General features: G+C 41.6%; 1 protein-coding gene across 3 annotated transcripts in view; it reads left to right on the top strand.

Moving 5' to 3' along the window:
• The window catches only part of PTN (pleiotrophin), a 102,453-nt gene that overhangs the window by 40,054 nt on the left and 43,831 nt on the right, over window positions 1-18,568 (top strand). Inside the window, exon 1 of one of the 3 annotated variants that reach the window (XM_040471867.1) lies at window positions 17,070-17,074. The exons of the other annotated variants lie outside the window; for them this stretch is intronic. The gene's annotated coding sequence lies outside the window, so the exon portion shown is untranslated. Of the gene's footprint in view, window positions 1-17,069; window positions 17,075-18,568 lie in introns of those variants that run through there. 3 annotated transcript variants of the gene reach the window in all.

Consider the following 18,568-nt stretch of genomic DNA (forward strand, 5'->3'; position numbering starts at 1 on the left):
TACAGCACTTCCTCATTGGAGCCCTAGCTCTGTTCCTTAAGAAGTCTGCCAGATGACTTGCCAAATAAACTCCGCTTTCTTGCTGGTAAAATAGGGTTAACGGTGATGGCCAGTGGGTTGTGGTAAGGACTAATGAGATAAAAGCACGCAGAGCATTTAGTACTGAGCCCAGAACCAAAAAGAAAAAACAACAACAACAAATAACAGTTAAAGTTAGCTACTAGAGCTGGAAGCAGTCCCATCCACGCACCGGGATGCCCGAGTAACGTGACCTCAGAAGCTACCAGAGGTTGGACGTAGGGCTAGACGCACTGAATACTCGTAGTATTCTGGCTGTGCATGCCCCCTGGTGAGTAGCATGGACCCATAGAGGAAGCAGGTAGGAAGGCTCAGTGCAACGCTTTTGTTAAATCCCAAGGGGCAACGGACGGGCTGCCCTTCGTTCTCAGTAAGAACTCTCTCGAGTTCCCCAGTTGTTTCTGATTAGTCAGAGGATCGCTAAGCGTCACCTGGAACTGATTCCCACGGTGAATCTGGAAAAAAGCAGGGCTGCTGTCTTGGCACTCACTCGGTGTGATTAACCAGGCCTGGAGCCGTGTCATTTCTCTAAACCCCTGGATATATTACAGATCTTGCTTCATTTCTTTGCTCACAGGCTAAGTTCTGGATAAGCGACCAAAACTGAGTTAGCTTTTTTTTTGAAATTCTTGGCAGTGAACCCTAACCCCTGTGGAGAGGTGATGCCATGAGCAAAGTGGGTTGAAAGAGTTGGATGCTTCCTGCTCTTTTGGGCAGGAAGGCAGGAAGGCAGGAAATAGTCCTGCTTGACAATAATTATGGGCACCAGGGCTGGGAATAAAGCAGGGTTTCTATTAAAACAATCTGTTCTTAATACACTGTGTGTGCTGAGCCACCAAGAGTATGCAGACAATTTTTACTGGGTCTCATAGGGTCTCACTGACCAGCCACCCAGTGGCCATGTATTATTTATTAGCATGAATGATAATAAGAGGTCTGTAACTCTTTAATTACCAACATTGTTCGGTTAAAACCCGTGGAAGGATCAGAAAATTTGAAAAAAAAAAAAATTCTCCTCAAAGAATCTCCTAGGTTAAATGACTAGGATACTTTTCTCTGTTTAATATCTACTCATACTCAATAAGCTTTTCGACAGTTCAGATCAATATCTGGCCACGTGAGGAAAAAGACAATCCAAAGCATATTTACTCAGCTAATGAATACAGAGTTTAGGATTAGTTCAATCAAAATTTAATCAAAATGGGGATTAACCCAAATCTCAGGATTATAGAAAGCCCAAGATTGGAAGCAATAATGTTTTCATATCTATGAATTCTTATTGTATTCCTAAAGTTGCACATGGACTTATTTCGTGTTCATCCTGGCTCCTTAATCCTTGATGAGGGTATTTCATTTTGAACGCCCATAGAATAGCTACCTGTACCGTTTCTTTGCTGTCTGCAGCATGAGCTACCTCTTGGGGACAATAGGAGGCCAATTCGGAGCCAGCTTGTGATGGGATTGGGTAGACAGGAAACAGACATTTCCCTCATTCCTGCCCGCCACAGGGAAGCTTCTAGCCCCATGATGTCCTCTTGATCTAACTCATCATTTAGCTCTCTGGGATATGTTCCCTCTGCCCCTCCAGGTCCTCTCTCCAATCTTTTCCATTCTCCTCTAAATATAGGAGGCTGACCTTCATGGAAAACCAGATTCCTTTGCCATCTGGCTTTGGTTGGCTTTGGCCAACAGAGGCACTGTCAAGGGCTCATAAAAAGGGGAAAGAATGAGTCTAGGCTGTTTCTTTCTTTGCCTCCTTCTCTGCTCATTTGTGAGTTTCCAGAGGCAGATCGACTTTGGCATGTCCCCTCCTGCAGCTCGTTTGAGGCTCTGACAATTATCCCTTCTGCTTTCCATCTAGACCCGATGGTGGTAAACCTTTCTTGTTGTTGGTCATCCCGGTCTGTTTCAGCATCTCCCTTGGTTTTGCTTAACTCTCCTCGCATCATTTTGAATAATGAATTCATTAAACTCACCTCTCTATGCGATGACCTGAAACCTTCATTCCTTCTGACGGGTTTGCTCACCAAGTCTTAAACTCTCTGTGGCCTTTCCACCTCCACGTGTGTGGTGTCCCAAGCCCTCTCATGCCACAAAAGCACACTAAACCCAAGCTTATCCATGCCCCGCTGCTGGCCATCCCAGAGGAAAGTGGTGGTCCAGATTCTTTGGAGAAAATGGTTACGTGCTGTTTTATAACATGGCATATTTACAAAAATAATATTCAACATTATCTGTTCATGCCTTTTGGAAGCTTCTTTAGGAAGTCAGTTTCTTTCAGTTCCATACATTTCCCCATGATATCAGCCTCTTTGTCATACACACTGGAAAATGTGTTACTGAATTAAATTGGCTCTGGTTTGGAATACTTTTTGAATCTATTGTGCAGGCAGGTAGGCATAAAACAGCTCAGGGTTTTTTTTTTTTTTTTTTTTTTTTAAAAGCTTCCCAGACTGCAACAAGCCGAGCCAAAGTAGGATTTCTGAAGGGGTTGGATCTGCCTTGATTTTGAGGGTTTGATGGAGACCAGGAATGTTGGGAACAGCTCAGATGCCAGGAAAAATCATCACATCTGTGTTTCACTCATGTGCAATTACGGACTAAGTGTTGTGGTGCCTGGCATTGCTAAGCCAGAGGTTGTACAGAGTGGCCTCTGTTTCAACAGGCTTCATCTTACACAGTGTGAAACCAGAGGCCAACTGCCCACCTTTGTTACTGCACAAATACTCGTGCAGTTGCCCACAGTATAACTATGGTGAATTCATTTTGTTTTAATCAGTAGTATATTAGAATTGTCATTTGAAATGCAAGTAATATCAAAGCAATCTCTTAGAATTGGGCAGTGGATACAGATGTGAGCTCTGAAACCAAATCATCCCCACCTCTTGGACGTGTTTCCACTCAAGGTCTGCACCTCTTTAATTCACCTGTTCTCTCATTTAACCTTACTACCGAAGTATTAGTATTTTAATACTTGTATTTGAATTTTTGTTGTTTTTGAAAATTTCCCCCAAAGTATTTTAATCTTCTATATCTCAAGAATTTTTCTTGATTGCTTACGGAAGTATTTGTTATGATTATTATAAATGACGATAATGGCATTATGGTTTATAGTTTATCGGGTGGCTTCCATGCATTTATCTCCCTGACTACGATTCTATCTGAAGTAGGACAGATTTTTAACATATTTATACCTAAAGAGCTGGAAATTCTTGAAGATCTCTTGATTTGCTCTTGGTTTTACAGTAAGGAAGAGCTCTGAGACCGAGGAATCAGTTTTCTAATAAACTGATTATTTATCATATCTTGGTTGCCTCATGCTGCCTTCATTAATCACTCCAGGTACAAGGGATTCTCAAACAGAAAAGGGAGAACTGAGGTAGCTTAGAGCACCCTAGTTAGGGATAAGTTTCTCTATCAGTGGTTTCCCAGCTACTCTGGGGGGCAAAAGCTCCAGTTGGGATGGTTATTTCCACTGGTGGAGTAGAAAAAAAAATCATCATAGAGAAGTGCTTGCCAATACAAAGATTACATAGGGGCGCCTGGATGGCTCATTGGGTTGAGTGTCTGACTCTTGATTTCAGCTCGGGTCATGATCCCAGCGTTGTGAGATCGTGCCCTGCATCTGGCTCCACACTGAGTGTGGAGCCTGCTTAGGATTCTCTCTGCCCCTCTGCTCCTCCCCATACTCAAGCGCTCTCTCTCTCTACAAACAAAACCAAATATTACGTAAGCCACATACGTTATCTCAATCTTTCTTGTAACCACATTTTAAAAAGTGAAAAACAGGTAAGGTTCATTTTCATAATCCCTTTTATTTATTCCACTATATACAAAATATTCATTTAATCCCGTCATCAGTATGAAATAGGAAGGAAATACTTCATGTTCATTTTTTCATACTGTCTTTGAAATCCAGTGTGTGCATATCGAACCGCAGACTAGTTACATTTGAAGTGTTCACGTGGGTTGAGTGGCTCTTTCTTTGAACAGTGAGAAATGGCACCTTTCCTGGGTGCCTGGTGGTAATGCACTCCTGGGACACGTCTGCTTGTGACATAGCAGCAGGACTACGGTGGTGTTGGCTTTGAGAACATCAGAAGTGTAGACAATAGTATTCATGAGAGTGGCCAACCCGTAAGGGAAGAAATTCTTCAATGTCCTCTATCAGCCTTGGAGCATCATAAAGGCCACGACTGGGCTGGTCTTATTTCTTGCTCTGTATTCAATGGACTTTTACAGTGCCTGAGCCTTACGTGAAAGAACCATTGCGGAAATGAATGAGAACACTGTGTTTTTCCTTCAGACCAAGTCTTCAAATTCTCGTGGTCATTTCACACTGAAGCACCAAGTCTGAATTCACACTACCCACACTTTGTGTGCTCAGCAGCCGCATGTGGCTAGTGGCTCTGGGGCTCGATCGCGTAGGTATATGTTGTTGGGATGTAAGACTGACTCTGTCACCAGGTGTAGGACCCGGGGCAAGTTCTTCTCTGTCTTTGCCGGCTCTCTGGAAGCATGAATTTCAACTTAAAACTGAGTCCCTTCATAAAAGAGGAAACAGCAGACACACCAGACTCCCACACTCACTTAACCAAAGCAACTACTATTACCTTCACTAACAATCCAAATAATTTGGCTCATGAAGATGACACACGTTTTAATTTGCCCCCCTCTCCTCTAAAATGTACGCATGTACAATACCACCAGGGCACGTAACTAGAAGCATTGAGAGGCTACGCTAAGACCCGATAGGTAACAGGCTTTTCAGTAACCCCAACTTGGTCTGTTTTCTGCTGGCCAAGGTGGATGGCAGAGAAACTTGTGAACAGGCCAGCCTCTCTCGGTGGGGCGTGAGATGTCCTGGTGGGGAGCAAGTGATCCTAATTTGGCTTGTGACTAGACACTCGGCTGCCAAGCAAAGCAGCCAGAGACTAGGTTAAAACAAAGAAGAAGGGCAAAAACCCCTAAGTGTTCAGGACCAGGACTATTCCACATCAGGTGACACGATGCAAAATTGTGCTCTGCACAAGGGTGCCCAACCCAGAGTGGGTAGCAAAATGCCTACCCAGTATAAGAAATGCAAGATAGGCAAGATGTATATGCAAGATATACATGAAATGCTCTGTCAACATTTTTGCTTGGGTGGTGTGCCCAACATTTTCTTTTCCTTAAGTATTTTAAAGCAAATCCGAGGGGCGTCTGTGTACCTCAGTCATTTAGGTGACAGACTCTTGATTTCGGCTCAGGTCATGATCTCGCAGTCGGTGAGATGGAGCCCCACGTCGGGCTCCGTGTTGACAGTGCAGAGTCAGCTTGGGATCCTCTCTTTTCTCTCTCTGCCCCTCCCCTACTGGTGCTCTCTCTCTCTCCCTCAAAATAAATCAGCTTGAAAAAAGTAAAGCAAATCCTAAACGTGTTATGATTTCATCTGAAATTGCCAAAATAAATGCTTTTTTAAAAATCATAAGCGCAATACCGGTATCACACCTAATAAAAAAGAAAAAACACTCAAGACTCCTTGTTCTACCCTTTCTTAATGTGATGTCTATTTCCATATCAAACCATTCAGTTCAGAAAGTAAGGTCAGAACATCATTTGGCCATGTTCACAGTGCTGGGTGAAGTAGAATCATTCAGAGCTTCACTTCCCGAGAGAAATTACTTCCATCTTCGGTTGGCACCCTGCATGATGAATTGCACCCTTAATTACGAGCATGTCAGACACGCTAGCCCCAAACCTTTGTCAACTGCATGATGAATGGCTTGTAAATGTATTTAGGAGGGCTGGCGTTGTGCTTTCACCCCAGTAAATAGTTGTACCATTTGGGAGGTGGGAGAATGCCAGCCCCCTATCAGCACAGACCAGTATCAATGACTTACTTCTGGTCCCGTGCGTCACGAAGGAGGGTTTCACGCCATCTCTTTATGGCTTCTGGTTTTGCTCTCTCTTATCTCCTGACTTTGCTGTTAAGCAGTTTTAGGCCTAAACTGTCACCAGCTCCATCACGCAGCCCCAGCTTAGGTTCACTGGGAATAGCTCAGGAAAGCGAAGTGACCCTGAGAGTGACGTGAGCAAGAGCTGGCCTGAGACGAGAGGGCTGCATGAAGGGGCTTCGCTCCCTGATGTCCAGGTGAGAATCTTCGTATTTGGCGACCCAGGGAAAAACGATCGGCATCGCAAACTGTGGCACATCTACTTGGTGGGAATTATGCAGCCATTACCAAGAGAAGTTCAGATACTACAGAGAAGCGTGGAGAGAGTCATACAGCTTGTTAGCTATTGAGAATGGAGCACAACTGGGAGTATCCCGAGGTTGGCAGGTGTGTGAAAGTAAACGCAGAGGTGAATGAGGTATTAGCGAGAATCAAAAATTAAAATAATTTGGGTAGCGTGTGAGGACAAAGGATTCGGGTTTCATCCTTTTCCACATTTAAAAGTATTAGTGCACATCTTGATGATTTCTTTTTCCCGTTTTGAAGACGACCCTATACCTAGATGCCAAAACTCACCCCCTCGGCCCTAAGTGGCATATTTGCCAGGGGCAGCAGTAGATGGAAACCTATTAGGTTCACGTAAATTTTCATCGCTTTGGAGCCGGCTGAAGGCTCCAGATCTTCATGCTTTGGTCGAATTGTAGTTTTGTTCTTCTGACACCAAGGGACACAGGAGGTGAATGATGTCAGGTCATTAGAGGAGGGTGCCAGAGGACACGGTCCCAGTGCGAGTGGGCGGTTGAAACCCTGGCCAAGTTACACCTCCTTTTTTAAGTGTGTCGGAAGAACTTGGTGTCATTTTTATCCCACTGCCTTTGGCTACAAATTTATAGGTTTCGTCAACTCTCATTGAAGCCCCATTTAAGGAGCCTGGCATGTCACAGCCTATGAAGGAGACAGCGAAGGAAGAAAAGTCCCCTCAACGTAGCTCAGTTGGAGACTTGAAGAAATGGAGTCTGGAGGACGAGTTCCCGCGGGCTCATCATCTCTCTCAGGGCTCCTGGCCAGATCCCTGGTGCCCTTGGCCGTGTTGACCGGTTCTTGCTACTCAGTCAACGCTGGTGGCCACACACACAGCTGTAGATGCTGAGCTTGGGGCATAGGGGACACGCCCAGTTACCCTCATGGGAACCAAGTGAGCTGTTGGAGATGTAAGCCAAACTCTATTTAATTCTTGGCCTTCATATAGACTTTCGGATAGTTTACGATAACCCTGTTACTTTGATACAACTAGACAAGAGAGTTTCAATCAAATGTTGTTGTAAAATGAAAAGGAAGTCAGGTTTTTTTTATATGATAAAAACACACCATAAAATGCAGTACTGATAAAGAAATGTAGAAAATTTAGAAACGAGTTAAAATGCCCCCATTCCACAGATGACCTCTGTCAAAAATTTGGTATGTGTATGTATCAGTGTGTGGGTATGTGCCTACGTTTGGTTTTTTTGTTTTGTTTTGTTTTGTTTTACAAAATAGGATTATAGTGTAGAAAAGGAATCAGCAACTTCTGTGAATATATGCCATTTTTTGTGTGGATAATTAGAGATCTCATTTTAATGGAAACATTGAGTTCATTTTATAGACACATCTAATGAATCCCATATTGGCTACTGAAAGCTCCATTGTCGTACTGCTTTAGTCATTTTTTTTTTCAACGTTTATTTATTTTTTGGGACAGAGAGAGACAGAGCATGAACGGGGGAGGGGCAGAGAGAGAGGGAGACACAGAATCGGAAACAGGCTCCAGGCTCTGAGCCATCAGCCCAGAGCCCGACGCGGGGCTCGAACTCACGGACCGCGAGATCGTGATCTGGCTGAAGTCGGACGCTTAACCGACTGCGCCACCCAGGCGCCCCTGCTTTAGTCATTTTGAAGGTTAGTTCAAACTTTTACAAAATCAGTTTGAATGTGTTTTTTTTTTAAAACAGTCCAAAAAATTTTTTAAGCCAAAGTGTTTTCTAACATAAAAATAAATGTTTAAAAAATGTTCTTTAATAGCCTGCATCGTGTGAAGGGTAGGAAATTTGATGTGGGAAGAAAAGCACTTATTCCGAATATAAAATTATCCAGGTTTTCTTCTAGTTCTTGAAATAGAGGAACATAACTCCCAAATATTTGTTTTGCCAAAATATTTCAGTCAGTCCTGAGAATAAAACGTGGTTTTGAGAGAAACCAGAAGACCTCGATTGTCACCTATTGGCCACAGCATTGCACCCCCAAATTCCTGTGGTTGATCTTAAGTCAGTCACTTGCCTTTTCTACATACTCATTTCTTGTCCTATAAGGAGGAATAATAATTATTATTATTTGTCTGCTCTAGTGAGTTATAATAAGGCTCAAATGATATATGAATGTGGAAGCAAACTGAATAGTCCAAAGCATTATTTCCATATTATTAATATATCACTATTCTTATTATCATTTATAAGTTCACATGGTTAGATGGGAGGAATTTGATGGACCTACAATTTATTTATACACCAGTGCTGTTTTCTTGTAATTGTGTTTGTGCAAAATTGATTACACCACTTATAGGTCAGGCAAGGCTTATTTTCAAACTAATCCAAAGTGCTCATTCAAGTTCTAATCACAGGTCAACACTCTAGCTTTTTATACAAGTGTTTAGTCCTCTATTTCTGTTTTCCATTGCCATGTGACAAATTACTATAAACTTGGTGGTTTTAAGCAACACCCATTTATTAGCTCACGGTCTGCAAGCATGATGTGATCGAGTTCTCTGTTCAGGGTCTTGAGGCTGAAATCAAGGTGTTGGCTGGGCTGGGTTTATTTGGGGAGATCTTGGCAGAGAACCTGCTTCCAAAGTAATCAGATCATTAGCTACCTTCAGTTCCTTGCAGTTGCAGGACTGAGCCCCGGCGCCCCCCCTTTCTCTTGGTGGCCCTCCACAGGGGGCCGCTGTCAGCTCCTAGAAGCCATCTACTTTCGGGCCACATGACCCTCAAAGCCAGCAGGAGAATGTCCCTTGTGTCAAATCTTTGTCAAACTTCCTGTGTCTCTGACTGCATGGCCCTAATTTAGTGGCCTCGTGTGATTAGGTAAGACCCACCCAAGTAGTCTCCTTACATTAAGGTCAATTGATTTGGGACCTAATTGCATCTGTGAGATCCCTTTACAGTACCACTTACATTATTTGCTTGAATAATCAGAAGAAGGTTTGTGTATTGCAGGGGCTGGGGGACATCTTCGTATTCTACCTAGCACATTCCCCAAATCCAAGGTTCTTCTCTTCCGGTGATTCAAAGGACTGCTCTTGTTCTCTGAACAAAGAGACCCTCCAGTGCAAAAGGCATTAGTGGGTCTAAGTTCTAGAAAGCTGGGAGATGACAGTTCATTACTGAGGTTCTAACGTCATGGTGACGGGCATGCTAACCTCCTCTTAACAGGCCCAAGAGAACACGCTTAGATATCAGATGTACAGGGGCGCCTGGGTGGCTCAGTCGGTTAAGTGTCTGCCTCTTGGTTTCGGCTCAGGTCATGATCTCACAGTTCGTGAGTTCGAGCCACTGTCAGTGCAGAGCCTGCTTGGGGTTCTGTCTCCCTCTCTCTCTGCCCCTCCCCTGCTCATTCTCTAGCTTGCGCGCTCTCAAAAATAAATAAACATAAAAAAAAAATGTACGAAGTTCAAATCCTATTTCTCCCACAAACTGTACGTGTTGGGTAACATGTGTAACCTTTTTGATTCTGTTGTTTTTCTACCTATAAGATGGTGAATGCTACCTGTTTTGCAAGGGCATTGCATCTGAAATAAGAATGCCTGTGTAAAAGGCTTTAGCACAGCACCTGCATTTAAGTGCAAAATGAATAATAATCTCAGTGTTGCTTTAGTGGGGAGGAAAACAAAGAAAATGCAGATTTAGGTTATTTTCTTCTCTTGGACTTTTTAAATTAAATCCACCATCAGCAGAAGGGCTGATTCTGCCTTTTTAGTGCTTTCACTGAAAGTGATATCCCATAATAATGCCATTTTTAATGAATACATTATTTATATTTTTAGCTTTCTTGAGGAACACTAGGTCCAAACTTTGCAAAGTGCACGTGAAGATCTTATTTTTCCCAAATAAATGTTTCTTTCCACCTCTATGCAAAGAAATGTGTAAACACAACACTAAATTAAAAACTGGAAAAAAATTGGCTTTCAATAACATAAAATGTATTTGATAATAAACGCATGTGCTCTTTTCATCAGAGGCCCCTGGAATGTGGTTGAATAGCCTTTAAAGTACAAACAACAATAACAGGTCGTATTTTACATATCAGTAAAGATGGGAAGTGGGGAAAAAAATAGAATGAAGCCATGTAGAGGTCCTGTCATCCTAGGAAATACTCGCAGGGCTGTAAAGCCAAGTGATAACCTTGTTGCCTTGTCAAATTCCTGAAAGCTACTACATCCAAATACACAGTTTACTCACCTGAGCAAACTGCTCTCCTATTAGACCAAAAGATTGCTTTCCTGGGTAAGCAGTTTGCTTATTAAACAACTGTTCACTTATCGAGACTCCCCCAATCCTGGCCAATTCCCTGCCTTGAAAAATTCAGCTTCAGCCACTTGAGACCAGACCCTAAAGCCCCACGAATATCCTCCTGGACCCGCTCTTCCTGAGACACTAAGGCACAGTTATGGATACATTCTTCCTTACCCTTGTAGGTTTAGTGAAGTTAGCTTTGCTTAGTCAAAGCTCTGTTTGGTCTTCCAGGGAAGGGGGAGTCCACCGTTGATAATACTGATAATATCCCGTTTTTATAATTTGGAAAATTTGTGTTAAAGAAAAGAAGTCCTCTAATAGATCTCCCTGGCTGCCCTGTGTTTCAAGAAACACATGCAGTATAAGCTTTTAATTCTACGGGACGTCTTGTCATATTGAGCAAAGGAGCTACGCTTTTTCCATGAAAACCTTCAAGTCTTAGTTTAAGTTTTTTATGGCTAACGGTCACGTATTTATTTTTATGTCCACAGGGTCTTGTATATTTCAGCACTAAATAAATTGTCCTTGATGGATTAGTAGCTGAAGGATCAATTGAAGGTCACTGCTCTTTCTAAAATTCTCTGAAAAAAAAAAATTACACATTTTATTTGTACTTAGATCACATCCTAAGGGACCCCTAGTAGAAAAGAACTCTATGGCATTCCCAAAATAGCTGACAAGCTTTACGTACACATAACGAAGGGACCTGGTAATTCATAAGCTACTTTTTATAAGCACTCTGGAAGCCTTAGTGATTTAAAAGAAGCACCATAAGCAGTGATTACAGTGAATTCGTTCACAACTTGTGCATGTGTAATGCCAAGAGAGGAGGAAGAGAAACTTTGCTAGCGAACCAGCAAATAATCCACCATTTGGGGAACAAGGCTTGTTTATTCAATATGCTTTATTGTAAACCTAACGCCAGAGTGAGATTTCAATCTATGAAATGGGACAGCTAATGATTTCCTATCATAAGACATGAATGACACTTATTACATAACAAATAGAATAATTAATTAGGACTCAAATCAAGTTAACTTCTTACCTGGTTTCACCACTAACTAGCTGTGTGGTTTGAGGTATGTTAGGCAATCTATAAAATCTTCAATTTCATAGTCTATTAACTGCAGATTAACAATGCCTGCCATCGTTTATTTCACAGTGATTTTGGGGAATGGAACAAGATAGAATCACATCATTTTGGGGCTGAAAAGTGGTTAATGGTTAGTCTGATGAGAGCTTTAAAAGGAAAAGGGCTCTAAAGAAAAAAAAATTACCATATATGGTATTTTAAACCTCTCAGACCGTCTGATTTTTGACTCATTCTGAGCTACCCCTCCAAGTATTCACGTGTTTGTTTTCCCAACAGAGTTGTCTTATCTCTACAGTTGCATCACCCAGCCTGGTGCCTGGTATTTAGTACACGTCCACATCATTAATCCATTCAGTCTAAAACCTTTACCTTTGAGGAGTAGACCACCCTCATTTTCTCCTGATTTACTTTCTTTTGTGTTTCTTTGGCTTGCATGTCTAGAAATTGCATGTAATGTCCTCATTCTACCACCCTGAGCTGTTATGATAATTGAGGTGCAAATAAGAATTGCTGGGAGATAATACCAGAAGTTGCTAGGGAGGTTTTTGAGAAGTGTAATGAAACCGAAGCTGTCGAGATCTCAGACAAAGCAAGCGACCACAAAACGGTGGGGTCTGGGGAGAATTGTTAGCGAGCCGAGGGTTTATGCCTTTACGTACTGATTTCTTCAATCGACCTTGTGTGTGTAGTCTTGTAAAGCTGTTTTGTGCATACTTTCCTATATTGCTGATCGCCTCATGCCTTATAAACATAAGTGTACCTTGATGATCTCAACTGTCTTATAGATGCAGTACTGTGATGTCTGTGGGGGCTCTAATCAGGGAAACGGAGTTGTTGGGGGTTATTTGACTCTACCTTAACTGACTCATAGGTGCCTAAGAATTTTAAAAAATAAATGTTGCATATTTTCCTTTATTTTTTTGCTGATACCAATATACTTGATGATAGCCTTTCTTTTTCTTCCTTCTAATTTACTGTAGGCCTGAAAACTATTAGCCCAGGCTGCAGAATTTCGTGTAGATTTCAAAAGATAGTGATTAATACCCTACAGGAATCCACTACCTTCTATTGCTTCATTAGGTTTGGCTGGTCAGTCTTTTAAATTTTATTCATTCACTCATTAGGTACATATTTACCAAGTACTTAGGTACTTTAATAAACATGGGAGTAGAAAGACATACAGGATGTAATATTTTAGAAAAATGAAGCGGCTGGATTTATATGCCAATAAAATAAGATACTATTGTAGGGTCTTTAAGGAAATCAATGTGATCCAAGTTAGCAACTACTTAAGATCTAGTTAAAACGTGCAACGGCAAGGTAATAATCTCTAATCCACGGGGGCGCCATCCCCTGCTGGCATGGTCACATTTAGACATTACAATCAGAGTTTATGTTGTATATACTGTTGTCTGTATGTGAGTTACCAGGAATTCAGCCTCCTTCCTCTCCGAGAAAAACGCAATGAAATTGACAGTGAATAGATCTCAGCTCTGTATAAGGAAAACTTTTTAACAATTGGAGCTTGTCAGAAATGGAATGTACTGATTTGCTGGCTAGCTTCATTTTTACACCCATATAAATATGTTACTTTCACTGTAATTAAATGTGGTTCAGTAAAAACCTTCATGGTATCCCGTGAACCACTGTGAAGCAAGTTACCTGTGATTGCTTGAGTTATTGATTTAAATACATTCCAATGCAGTACGTCACAGTTTTCACTGTTACAGTTTAATTAACTTATTTCGAGTCAATAGTGTGGCCCATTGAGAATATAATCTTGATTTCTGTCATCAACATAATTTCGCATTTGCTCAAATTTGAAGCAGGCTGTACATTTAACTAGAATCCCTTTGATGTTTTTATTTCACTTATTCATACAGTGTTTTACAGAACAAGCTTCGGTGAATTTCTTACTGTAGGCACCTCTCCAAGTTGACTTCTCCTGAGTGGTAGTTACCTAACAGTGTATCCACCTTATAACAGTACCGTCCAATTCGAACTTCATTATCTTACTTAAAGGTGTGTTCTCAGAATATGTGTCAAATATTGCCTGAAACCAAGATACTCTGTGGCTATGAGATCACTATCATTAGCCACTTTCTCACACAACTAAATAAGATTTATTTGGCATGACTGAACCATTCTGATCTCTTAGTTAGTGACTCTTTTTTTTTTTTATAAATTGCAATGGTAGTCTTATCCCTTAGGCTAATTATTTCTAGGAAGCAGGGGGCTTTCAATGAGTGGGGCATTTGATGCTCCCAAAGAAAGGAAGGATAAAATTAAGCAACCTCCTTTTTTGGTTTGGAAGCCATGTGGGCACGCTTCAGAGGATCTCCGAAGGGGAAGGAGGCGATGGATTCTCACACACCCCTATGAGATATGATGCTGCTGTTCTCATTCATTTCAACATTGTGCACAGAGAATCATCAGGTGCAAGGAAAATGAGTGGGACTGTGTGTGTGAGAGAGAAGTGTGGTGGAAAGGCTGTCGAGTGACCACGCAAGTGGAAAAAAGAAAGTGGGCTTTTAGAGGACAAAGTAAGCGAGCAGAATCACAATCTCTGATTTTTGTGTTTCTAATTTCTGGGGGGGTTTGAGTGTTTATTTTTGAGAGAATGAGAGAACATGAGCAGGGGAAAGGCAGAGAGAGAGAGGGAGACAGAATCCCAAGCAGGCTCTGCACTGTCAGCATAGAGCCCATTGTGGAGCCTGAATTCACGAACCATGAGATCATGACCTAAGCTGAAATCAAGAGTTGGACCCTTAACCAACTGAGCCACCCAGGCACCCCTAGTGTTGCTAATTTCTAGTAAGTCACATTCCTTTCAGCTTATTATTTAGTAGCAAACTTTTTTTTTTTACCGTTGATAAAAGTATGATGAACACAATGAACCAGAGAGAATGAATGGGGCTGGGGTATCCCTACAAAAACTACAAGGTCATTTGATGTTTTAAACTAACCTGATGTAGGGGCGCCTGGGTGGCGCAGTCGGTTAAGCGTCCGACTTCAGCCAGGTCACGATCTCGCGGTCCGTGAGTTCGAGCCCCGCATCAGGCTCTGGGCTGATGGCTCGGAGCCTGGAGCCTGTTTCCGATTCTGTGTCTCCCTCTCTCTCTGCCCCTCCCCCGTTCATGCTCTGTCTCTCTCTGTCCCAAAAATAAATAAAAAACGTTGAAAAAAAAATTAAAAAAAAAAAAACTAACCTGATGTAATGTTCTGGTTTTAGAAGATGTCAGTAGGTCCCTAATGAAGTGAGTTTGCCAGCCTTCTAACAAGATTTTCCCCTTTCCCAAAGCAACTCTCTGCATAATCAATTAAGCTTTTCCTTGATTTCTTTTCTTGTGTGTAGTTTTTTTTTTTTTTCCGTTCTTCTTTATTTTTTTAGTCAATGAGCTCAGCCCCAAATGAAAGCTGGAGTTGTATGAACTGAATTGGCTGGAACTAGTAGCTGAAAGGCGTGCAAATCAAAGCTGGCAAGTTTTAGCTCTTCCGTTCTTGAAGGAGAGGCTAACTTCAATCCAAATGGCTTCCTGGGCAATTGTTCGATTATCCTAGGGCTTTGTTCATGGTATGGAAGCAGACATTAATAACCCAGCTTTTGCAAGCTAAACCGAGAAAATACACATCCCATCTTTACCTTGCGGTGTCTTAGTACCCATTTGGACACTTCCTAGTAGTGTGGGAACTGTGTAGGAAGTGATTGGACTTCACTCATGGGGTGGGAGGGAAGGACGGGTAGCTTTCACATTCTTTGATATTTCTCGTTCCGTCCCAGCTTAGTACAGGCCCTAAACTACAGACAGAGGAGAGAGAAGGAGATCTGGAAATCAGGCAGCCTCATTTATTTTGGTACCTTTATGAAGGGGAGGGACTTCTAATACCTTCACAGGATATATGTATATTCACAGGAGATATAATATGTAATAAATGTGTATATTTATTTCCATATACACACATTTTGGGGAGAGGGGCAACATGTTTTGTAATTTTGATTTAGAAAATTATTTTCCTGCAAGTAATTCATTTCCAGACTACATATACCCAAGAATTCCTACAGTGAGAAAATCTAATCTGAAGATGGTTTCCAAGTGTAGTGCATTTTTTCATTGCTAAACATTATACTTTTTGAAGTTGACATAATGCTTTATTGTAGCCATTATTAAACACTAACATCAGTTTTTGCTTTTTTCTTGTTTTAGAGACATTGTTTTCAAATCTCAAACGTATTTGAGGACCTCCAAAAAGCCTAGGGGCTAGACTCTGGCCAATGGATAAGATGGCCTTGAATGAGAGGGTTTAATTCCTGACCCTGTCTTCTGCTTCTCTTCTACTACTTGTCACGCGCTCATTTTCTAGTTCAGAATAATGAATTATCAGTCATTTATTTAAACGTACACGATTTTCCTATAATCTTGAAAAATCCTCTGGATATATTTTGTATACATATTAGCTAAGAAATAGGACCTTAAATGAGTATACATTTTGGCTTGTTGAGGTTTTGCATAATTCACATTTTTATAAAGATGTGTAGCCCCTCTAAAAAAATAGTGTACTCTCCTGCCACACAAATCACATTTTGATGGAGAATTAAATACAGACTCTATGCATGTTGTTCTTATAGTCTCTTCACATCAGCTTCCAGAAAGTGTAGGGCTGAAAGAGTAAATTGTTAGCACATGGAATAAAGAATATGTAACAGGTGTTTTGTGTTTTAACTTTACTCTCAACTTGGTGGTTAAGAGCACGTCTTATTTGGTTTCAGCTGGTCTAGGTCCAACCCTGCTTTTCAGACTTTGGGATCTAGGGACTTAGGGCAAGTTATCTGAACTTTCTCACTTTTTGTCTCACCTGTATAACTGGAATAATACTGACTGCCTTCTAAAGTTGTGAGGATAAAAGTTAGATAAAGCTCTTAGTACCGGGCAAAGCCTTTACTCCATGGTGGTTGTTATCTTTCCCTACATTGATTTTTCTCTTTGCCTTTTTCCTTACTTTTTAATCTTTCTGGAATGTATACCTCTTTAAAACTTACCTTAAACTTATTGGAAGAATCTGGACTATAAATAATCAAGTAATTAGTAAACATTCAATTTTGTTATTTATAAATCAGGGTTTAGGAAGAAGTGTGTCTTTTTTTTTTTTTAATTTTTTTTTTCAACGTTTATTTATTTTTGCGACAGAGAGAGACAGAGCATGAACGGGGGAGGGGCAGAGAGAGAGGGAGACACAGAATCGGAAACAGGCTCCAGGCTCCGAGCCATCAGCCCAGAGCCTGACGCGGGGCTCGAACTCACGGACCGCGAGATCGTGACCTGGCTGAAGTCGGACGCTTAACCGACTGCGCCACCCAGGCGCCCCAGGAAGAAGTGTGTCTTAAACTTCCATGTAGGTAGGATTTCACCTGAGGATCTCAACTTGTTAAAATGTGGATTCTAGGGGCGCTTGGGGGTTCAGTGAAGCCAGGTCCGACTTTGGTTCAGGTCGTCATCTCACGGTTCGTGGGTTTGAGCCCTGTGTTGGGCTCTCAGCACAGAGTCTGGAGTCTGCTTCGGATTCTGTGTCCCCCTTTCTCTTTGCTCTTCCCCCACTTGCACGTGCGCTCTCTCTTTCTCTCTGTCTCAAAAATGAACATTAAAAAAAAAAAAAGATTTAAAAAATGTGGATTCTAGTTTAGAAGTTGTGGGATGGGGCTTGAGAATCTGAATTTCTAACATGCCCAGGTGAGGCAGAGGCTGCCTGGCCCTAGGGTAGCACTTTGTGCGATAAGGGTTTCAGGAGAGAGGTACGGATGTCATCTTTAGAGCTTTATCAAAACACAAAGTCTCCAGACCGAAGTCTCCTTCAATCACAAGCAAAAGCAATGAGATGGTCTTTTGTTTCTTTCCTTCTTTCATGAGTCAAAGCATCCTGTCTCTAAGCAAAATTACCTGAAAGGGTCCCACTGGATTCTGTTTCTATCAAGAGTCATTGTTTTTGCCATCCTTTTGGGTCACACCGACCCCTTTTGCTAATGGGGCATTTTGGTCCCTTGACTCGTGGACAGTCTTTTCCATTTGTACCAGTTCTCAAAGCCTTTCATTAGGTCCCATTGAATATTTATTAGGCTCTTCTAACATAATAACTTGGCAAAGTCACACAGGACATTCAACTGGCCAGAAACAGTCTCTAAACTAATGTTAATGTTATCTTAACTTTTATAACGTCACAGTTACACTGAAACGTATCTCTGTAAGATGACTAGTGGCTTCTTATCGCTAATTCCTGTGGGCACCTATCTGTGGACTTTGTCCCCATTCATCATTTTTTACTTCTTAAAACTTCCCCTTTGCTCAGTTGCCATTATTCGACTCCCTTTGCGTACTCATTTCACCCTTACCTCTCTGCCATTACCCCTAATTCACTTGAATAAAACCTAGAATTCTCCCGTTTCGCCTACCTCTTCAGTTCTTTCTCTGGGTCTTCTTATTGTCTGGTCTCTTTGGACAGTCTCAGGGCTTCCCACTCATTCAAATAGCCTATGTTGACGCTGCTTGACGTTTGGTCACCAGACCAGAGCTCTCTTCCAGATCCATAACTACAACTGATGTCAACTCAGATGTCCCGCTGACACCTCAAACTCAACATGTCCAAACATATCTTTACTACCTTTTCTCAGCCTTAGTCACTTAACGTCTCTAAGGCTCAGTTACTGATCTGAAAAGTAATCTGAAAGCAATCATATCTGCTGAGAATTACATTGCACTGAATACATGCCGGATTCATGTAGAAGACTGTCCTCAGAACAGATCACAGTATGTATTGCTTACGAAGTGGTTTCTGAGCCCCTGTTCTCTACGTCAGCACCTGTCTCCGGATTGAAGATCAGAATTCGGGAGATATATCCAAGATTTCTCTGTTCAAAGTAGATTGAA

The sequence above is a fragment of the Herpailurus yagouaroundi genome, unplaced genomic scaffold (assembly GCF_014898765.1).
Source record: "Herpailurus yagouaroundi ecotype Mexico unplaced genomic scaffold, PumYag 100, whole genome shotgun sequence".
Classification (NCBI taxonomy): domain Eukaryota; kingdom Metazoa; phylum Chordata; class Mammalia; order Carnivora; family Felidae; genus Herpailurus; species Herpailurus yagouaroundi.